Source organism: Diabrotica undecimpunctata, chromosome 1 (assembly GCF_040954645.1).
Source record: "Diabrotica undecimpunctata isolate CICGRU chromosome 1, icDiaUnde3, whole genome shotgun sequence".
Lineage (NCBI taxonomy): Eukaryota > Metazoa > Arthropoda > Insecta > Coleoptera > Chrysomelidae > Diabrotica > Diabrotica undecimpunctata.
The window spans coordinates 193,070,267-193,078,029 of record NC_092803.1 but is presented as its reverse complement, the minus strand read 5'-3'; the positions used below and the strand labels follow the sequence as shown (position 1 = coordinate 193,078,029).

The 7,763-nt window shown below is 34.1% G+C and overlaps 1 long non-coding RNA gene across 1 annotated transcript; it reads left to right on the top strand.

Annotated features, from left to right (window-relative positions):
- The first annotated feature begins 2,871 nt into the window (after window positions 1-2,871).
- On the top strand, window positions 2,872-3,766 carry LOC140441939 (uncharacterized). Its single transcript, XR_011951050.1, has 3 exons — window positions 2,872-3,317; window positions 3,597-3,665; window positions 3,720-3,766. It is a non-coding gene; the product is annotated as an uncharacterized lncRNA (long non-coding RNA).
- Window positions 3,767-7,763: the final 3,997 nt, after the last annotated feature.

The window sequence follows — 7,763 nt, the reverse complement described above, 5'->3', positions numbered from 1 at the left end:
AGGATATTTTCTCGAGCTTTAAAGAAGCTGCATTAAACATCGATCTAAAAATAAATGAAGACAAAACAAAATACATGGTCGTCTCAAAACAAGAACGACGGCGAATAAGACAAAACATTACTATAAATGATCACAACTTCGAAGTGGTTAAAGAATTTAAATATCTAGGAGCAACAATCACAAATCACAACAATTTAGAGCGAGAAGTTGAAACGAGAATAATGGCAGGAAACAGATCTTTCTTTACAATGCAACATCTAATGAAGTCAAAACTTCTTTCACGAGGTACAAAAATCCGGATATATAAGACCATAATACCACCAGCAGTCGCGTATGGAAGCGAAACATGGACGCTAACAAAAAGAGAAATAAATAAATTGCTGGTGTGGGAACGTAAAATTCTTAGAATGATATAGGGCCGTTTCAGAGACAGAGTGACAAACGAATGGAGGGGCAGATACAATAACGAGCTAGAGTCTCTATTCGGAAAAGAAAATCTAGTCAGATATATAAAGGACAATAGACTCAGATGGGCAGGGCATGTGCTACGCAGCAGTATGTTATGCGTAATGGAAGATACAACACACTTTACTTAATTATACAAAGGAAAATCCAGGACAAGAGAAGTGTAGAGAGGAGAAGAATCGAACTATTCAAAGCGGGAGCATCTAAGATCAGAATAACCATGATGATTGGCAACCTCCGTCGCGGAGATGGCACACAAAGAAGAAGAAGATATAAAACAAATAAACTGACTGTTGCAATACAGGTTTCTTCCCCTAATGCGACAGACAAAACTGACGCAAAGCAGTCCCTGCATATCTTTCTAATAGGCCGGGTTTATCGACCACGTGACATAAATCACCAATGGAAAGACCACGTGGTCTATAGACCCGGGGCATTGGAAAGAGTTCAGTCAGTATATTTGTATTATATGTCTATGCGTCTGACAATAGGTTAGGTTCAATATACCTATGCGCTTTACCACCCTTTCACTCAACTTGAGAAGTCCATTGTGGCTCATTTCTCAAAATCTGCAAAATCAGGCACTCAATGGCAAATGTTAATGGAATGAAATGTGGCATTTGAAACTTGACAAGAGTGAGAATACGTAAAAGCGCAAAAGAAATGAAACATATGAGTATGTATTACCGTGCGATAAAGTAGAAGTTAAATGTAAGGATTCAAGCCGAGAAAAAGATGCCTCAGAAGAGACTGTATATACAGGAAATAGTACATACTTTCATATTCAGTCAGGAAGCTTCTCATCAATAGACTTAAGCTTATGTGATCCCAAAATACACCCGTTACTAACTTGGCATACTCTTGACAGCTAATTCGATAGAAATCATTTTCCCATTATCATTACTAATAATCCAGTCAAAGCGAAATACACAAAAACGGGATGGAAAATCTCAGATGCTAATTGGAAACTCTTACACTCAAACTAACTGTAAAAGGAAGCACAGATGTACTCAAATATCAAAATAACATAGACAAAGACATAAAACAACTAAACTCATACAGGCCAATCTTTCACCTGTACATTATGTAAACTTTAAAAAAAAATGGTTAATAAAAGATTACTTTGGTACCTTGAACAAAATAAAATCCTCGACCAATTTCAATCAGGCTTCAGACCAAATCGACGCACCATGGACAATCTTGTACTGTTGCAATCAACAATTGCGACTGTGCTATCTAACAAACATGAAGTCATTGCAATCTCCGTTGGTTGACATCGAAACCAGATACTAAACAAACTAAACCAGAACAAGCTATCCGGTAATATATATTCGTTTATAAAAAATTTTCTCACAGAGCGATCCTTTAAAGTGGCTAATGAACTAATAGCAAAACTTCCTCACAAGACACAACCACAAACGGTGTCCCACAAGGGTATGTCCTAATGCAACTATGAAAATGTATTAAACTTTTTAAAAAATGTAAAGGTATACAATTAAATTTAAAACAATATGTATTATAAAAAATGTATTGTAACTTGTACAAAAAGTAAACCACCATGTAAAACTACCATGTAAACATGAATGTAAATTGTACCTGTATCAATGACCATTAGCTGTCGAGACACATATTTTCGAAATAAAAAAAAAGAATTTATTTATATAATTTTGTAAAAAATATACAAAAATAAATTAAAAATTAAAGTTAATGCAAAATTATCTGACATAGAAAGTTACAGTTTGTAGAGCAATTTATGATGTTCTATATATATTGGGCGATATCGAACAGAAGTTACAAACTAATATTTTAACCACCAAACAGTTGAAAGTTTCGCCATTTCGAGACGTAATAATAATATACTGTCTACTATATAAACTGACTTTATTATTTATTATGAAATTACTTCGTACTATTTGGAAACTGCACGAACAAACTTCTGAAACATTTATCTCACTACTTCCACATTGAAACGAATATTAGATATGGCCAGGAGCCACTTCTTATAATCTTCGCCTCACCGAAAACTTTTATATAGGTGCTAAACGTGACAAAATTACTGTTTTCCAGACTTTAACCAGAAACACTGCTACGGTTTCTTTGGTTCTGCTGCGGTAGACAATTTCCAAATAATAAACTTAAAAATAAAAAACATGTATTTTTAAATACGTTTTAAAAAATGTTTTCAAAAATATTTGCTTTATACGTGAGTGACAAATTTAGTAATAGTGATTTTAAATTATTAACGTATTTAATTCACAACCTTATTCTTGTGGTTAAAGGTTAAAAATAAACATTGAGACAGTGCGGTCGCCAATTCCCTTTATACAATAAACTCTCTTATATCTAATATCTATATAATCTGATAGAATCCAGATCTGCTAAAAAATTATTCTCTTATATCGTGGGTATACTGCAAAAACTGACCAAGTCAATTTTTATCGATTTTTCGTTTATCAATCCAAGTCACTCGAAAGACGTAACCGAATACCTGGAAAAGTGCCCAAGTCAAAATATAAAGGCACGATGCCGCAACACACATAACATCCAAATGTCTATGTCTCGGTATGCGTATCAATAGACTGGAAGAAATGATCATGTTGACTTGGTCACTTTTGCATGAAATGTGATTCACATTTCATATCAACATTGAACTGCGACAATTGGCTATTACGACTTGGTCACTTTTTGATGTTTTAGTTTTACCTACACGTTGTATGTTTATCAGTTAAATTATCACGTGTTGGAAAAGGAAATATTAAGTTTATCTTTCATTATGACGTCCAGGGGAAAGTTTTTAGTACAAATGTGTTTAGATGAAGGCGAAGCTAGTACTTCACATGAAAATAACGCAGGTGAGTGTTGTAATTTCGTAATATTTATTGAAAATAATTTTGAGGTTATGATGAGGACAACAAATTATAAAAGTATCTATTACTTAGCTCTTAGCAGATAAACGTTTTCCTTAAAAAATAATATTTATCGCCCCACTTCCTAACCATCAACAGTAAATGCCGCTGATACAAAGTTAATATTCTATGTAGATTTTTGTTGTTGATCATTTTGCTGTTTTAAAATATAAAACATAATAATGAGATCAAATTAGGGTGACTAATAATAAGTAACGGTGTCAGAACTATGGTCTTCTAAATCAACATCACAACACATTCCTATTTTGTCAGCTGGAACCAGCACTACGGAAGGTAAATATACATTTTAAAACTGATCTTTTTATCCTAAACTAATATTTTAATTAGGTTCATTCAATACTACTCTAATGCAAGGATGTTCAACTACCACGTCTAATGAAAAAGAGAATACCAAACATTGTGAAGAACATAATAGCTCTATTGAGGTGAGTAATATACCTGTGTCACCTACGTTTGAGAAAATGGTCGTTGATAGTGGTTCAGATTTTTCTACCGGCAGTAGTGATAACTATATTCCGAGTGATGATGATGGTTTATCAAATGTTGAATCAACTGATAGTGATGTACCCTTATCAAAACAAGAATGTCGTTGGAGAAGAGCGAACCCTTCCCGATGGAAAAGAAATATTAAAAAGAAAAATAGAATGTCAAGTTTGCCTTACAAATCAAAAGGAACAGTCATTGCAGCAAAAAAACCAAAATTGATTAATTGCAACTCTTGTAAATTCAAATGCTCTCTTAGTTTTAATGATGATTTCAGAAACCAGTTATGCTCGGAATTTTGGAGATTAGACTATAATCGTCAAAAAGATTATATTCTCTGTTGTGTTGCGAGCAAAGAACCTACTTGTAGAAGAGTTCGTTCTGGAACAGGTGCTCTCAAAACTGCAAGTAGGTACTATCATTTCCTAAACCAGGGTGAAAAAATTCGAGTTTGCAAGAATTTCTTTCTACGCACTTTGTGTATAAGCCACGGGCCAGTGGATAAGGTATTTTCTGGAGCAAATGATATAGGAATATTTGCAGCTAACGACAAACGTGGCAAAAAGGAACCGGCTAATAAAACCAAACCTGATATTATAGCGTCAATCAAAGCGCATTTACAAAGTTTTCCAACCATGGCATCTCACTACTGTAGATCATCAACTAAACGAGAATATTTAGATTCTAATTTATCTATCGCAAAAATGTACAAACTATATGTGGAAGATTGCAAGAAAACGGGAAAGGAATACGCATCTCAAATAACTTACCGTCGCATTTTTGGTACCAACTTTAATTTGTCCTTTTTTAAGCCTAAAAAGGATCAGTGCCTAACATGCACGAACTACTTGAAGACAAAAGCTGCAGATTTAGAAGAAAAATATCAGAATCACATTAAAAGACGAGACGAAGCAAATTTAGCAAAAAAATCAGACAAAGAGCGCGCAATGACTGATAATAGTTTTTTAAGTGTCACGTTTGATTTACAAAGCGTTCTGCAAATACCTTCTTCAGATGTCTCACCAATGTATTACAGTAGAAAGCTGTGCGCGTACAATCTCACAATTTACGAAGCAGCTAGTCAAAAAGCCCACTGCTACGCATGGACTGAAATTAATGGTCAAAGGGGCAGTTCAGAAATAGGTACATGCCTACTTAAGTTTATAAAATCTTTGCCACAAAATATTATCGAAATAAGTTTGTTCTCTGATACCTGTAGCGGTCAAAACAGAAATCAGTTTATTGCAGCATTATTTCTATTTATCGTACAAAACAGCAATTTAATTATTGTACAGCATAATTTTTTGGAATCTGGGCATTCTTATATGGAAGTAGATTCCATGCACAGCGCCATAGAAAATGCTAAAAAGAATGTTCCAGTATACACTATGCATGATTGGTTAAACATTTTTAGACTGGCACGCTCCAAAAGAGGCCGAAACAAAAGAAGTGATCCATATAACGTACAGGAATTAAGGTATAATGATTTTCTTGACATAAAGACCCTAGCTGCTAATACTCTTAAAAATAGAACCATTGATGAAAACGGAAATCGTGTTAATTGGCTAAAAATTAAATGTATGCGATATGAAGCAGATAAACCGCAATATATACTATTTAAGTACAACTATAGTGATCCAGAATTTCTTATGTTCAATGTAGTTGGACGTACTAAACGAGTTATAAATCCTATAAAAGAAATTCAACTATTATACTCTAAAGAAAATCCTATTTCTAAACTTAAAAAGCAGGATCTTCTAAAATTATGTAAGACAGGAACAATTCCCTCTGGATTCCATGCTTGGTATCAGTCAATACCATCAGAGAGTGGAAAAAAAGATGTTGCTCCAGAGCCATCAGTATTGTCCGATTCGGATTTGGATTAGTTCTACTTGTCCGATTCGGAGTCAGATTAATTCTATTATAGAAACTTTTACATTTTTGTTATTATTTTCCAATTTAAAAAATAAAGTAAATGTTTTTATTTGAAACTTCAGCCTTACACTGTAAATAAATAAAATTAGACATAGGTATTTTCTTTGTGTTTTATTATTGATCAATAATTATCATTTTGTGGCCATGATGTCAATATGAGAAAATTTCTACATCAAAAAGTGACCAAGTCAATTTTTTTTGCGAAAAACAAAAAGATTAATACAATCTTTAGAGATACTTAGAATCACTAACTTCAACCATTTAATACCTGGAAAGAAAAAATACATATCCTTTTAAATTGATTTAGAAATAAACTCAAATAAAATTACAAAATATTCAACATCAATTATCTCGAAAGCATCATATTTGACTTGGTCAGTTTTTGCAGTATGCCCACGATATATCCAAAGGCTCATCGTCATCTAATCACTGGATGTATTGCATAGAATGAATGTATTTTTGCAACTGATGAAGGAGATTAAAGATAAGTTTTCAGTGCCTGTAAAATACTCCTTAAAGGACTCCTACAGAAATCTAGCCTACAGAAATGTTGGAATGCCTTGAGAGTACATCTAACCATCACAATAACAGCTACTCTCTACAGATTCATCATCATCATTTTGGCTTTACAACCCTGTGTGGGTCCTAGCCTCCCCAAGAATTTTTTTTCAGTCGTCCCTATCCATCGCCTTTCTCCGCCAAGTACGTATTTCCATATTTCTCATATCTTGATCTATGTTATCTAGGAATCTTATTCTGGGTCTTCCTCTTCTTTTTTGACCAATAGGTCTATCAAGGAGCGTTTTTCTAGCTGGGTCGATTTGCTCCATCCGCATTACATGGCCTATCCACCTCAGACGTCCTATCTTAATGTGTTTTACGATATCTGGTTCCTGGTATATTCTATAGAATTCGAAGTTGTATCGTCTTCTCCAGACACCATTTTCATTTAACGCTCCATAGATTCGCCTTAGTATTTTTCTTTCGAAACATCCTAACATGTTTTCATTGCTTTTTGTTAAAGTCCAGGTTTCTAAACCATATGTTAGGACTGGGCGTATTATTGTTTTGTAAAGTTTTACTGTTGTATTTCTTGATATAACTGTAGATTTAAAAAGGAGATTAAGCCCAAAATAGCATCTATTAGCCGTGCAAATTCTGCGATTTATCACTGCGGTAGTCATTTTTAGTATTGACGAGCGTTCCTAGGTATACAAATTCGTTAACTGCTTCGATGACGTCGTTTTCTATAACAAGTTGCCGTAGTATTTGTGGTTGCGTACCTATTTTTATGTATTTCGTTTTATTGGTGTTTATTATTAAACCCATTTTTGTATCCGCTTCCTTTAGTGCTACGTACGCCTCTCGTGCTGCGTTTTCCGTTCTCCCAAAAATATTGATATCATCAGCATATGTTAATATTTGCACAGATTTGTTATATATTGAACCGGTAGTTGTGATTTGTGACGTACGTATTACTTTTTGCAGAGCTAGATTGAATAGTATTCAGGAGAGTGGGTCTGCCTTACGTAGCCCGTTATTTGTTTTAAAATGTTCAGAGAGTTCCCCCTGGATTCGTACTCTACATTCAACTTTTTCAAGGGTTAGTTTGGTTAGACTTACCAACTGATTTGGTACTCCTAGGTCTATCATTGCTCTAAACAATTCTCTTCTATTTACAGAGTCGTAGGCTGCCTTATAGTCTAAAAATATGTGGTGCGTGTCTACACCGTATTTCAGTGTTTTCTCTAGAATTTGTCTCAGGGTTGAAATCTGATAAATTGTTCATTTACCACTTCTGAAACCAGTCCTATTATTCGCTCCGCATATGGTGCCATACGATGGCATAGTATATTGGAGAATATTTTATACGCTTCATTTAGGAGCGTAATTCCTCGATGGTTAGAGCATTCATAGATATCTCTCTTTTTGTGTATGGTGGTATTCCAATAT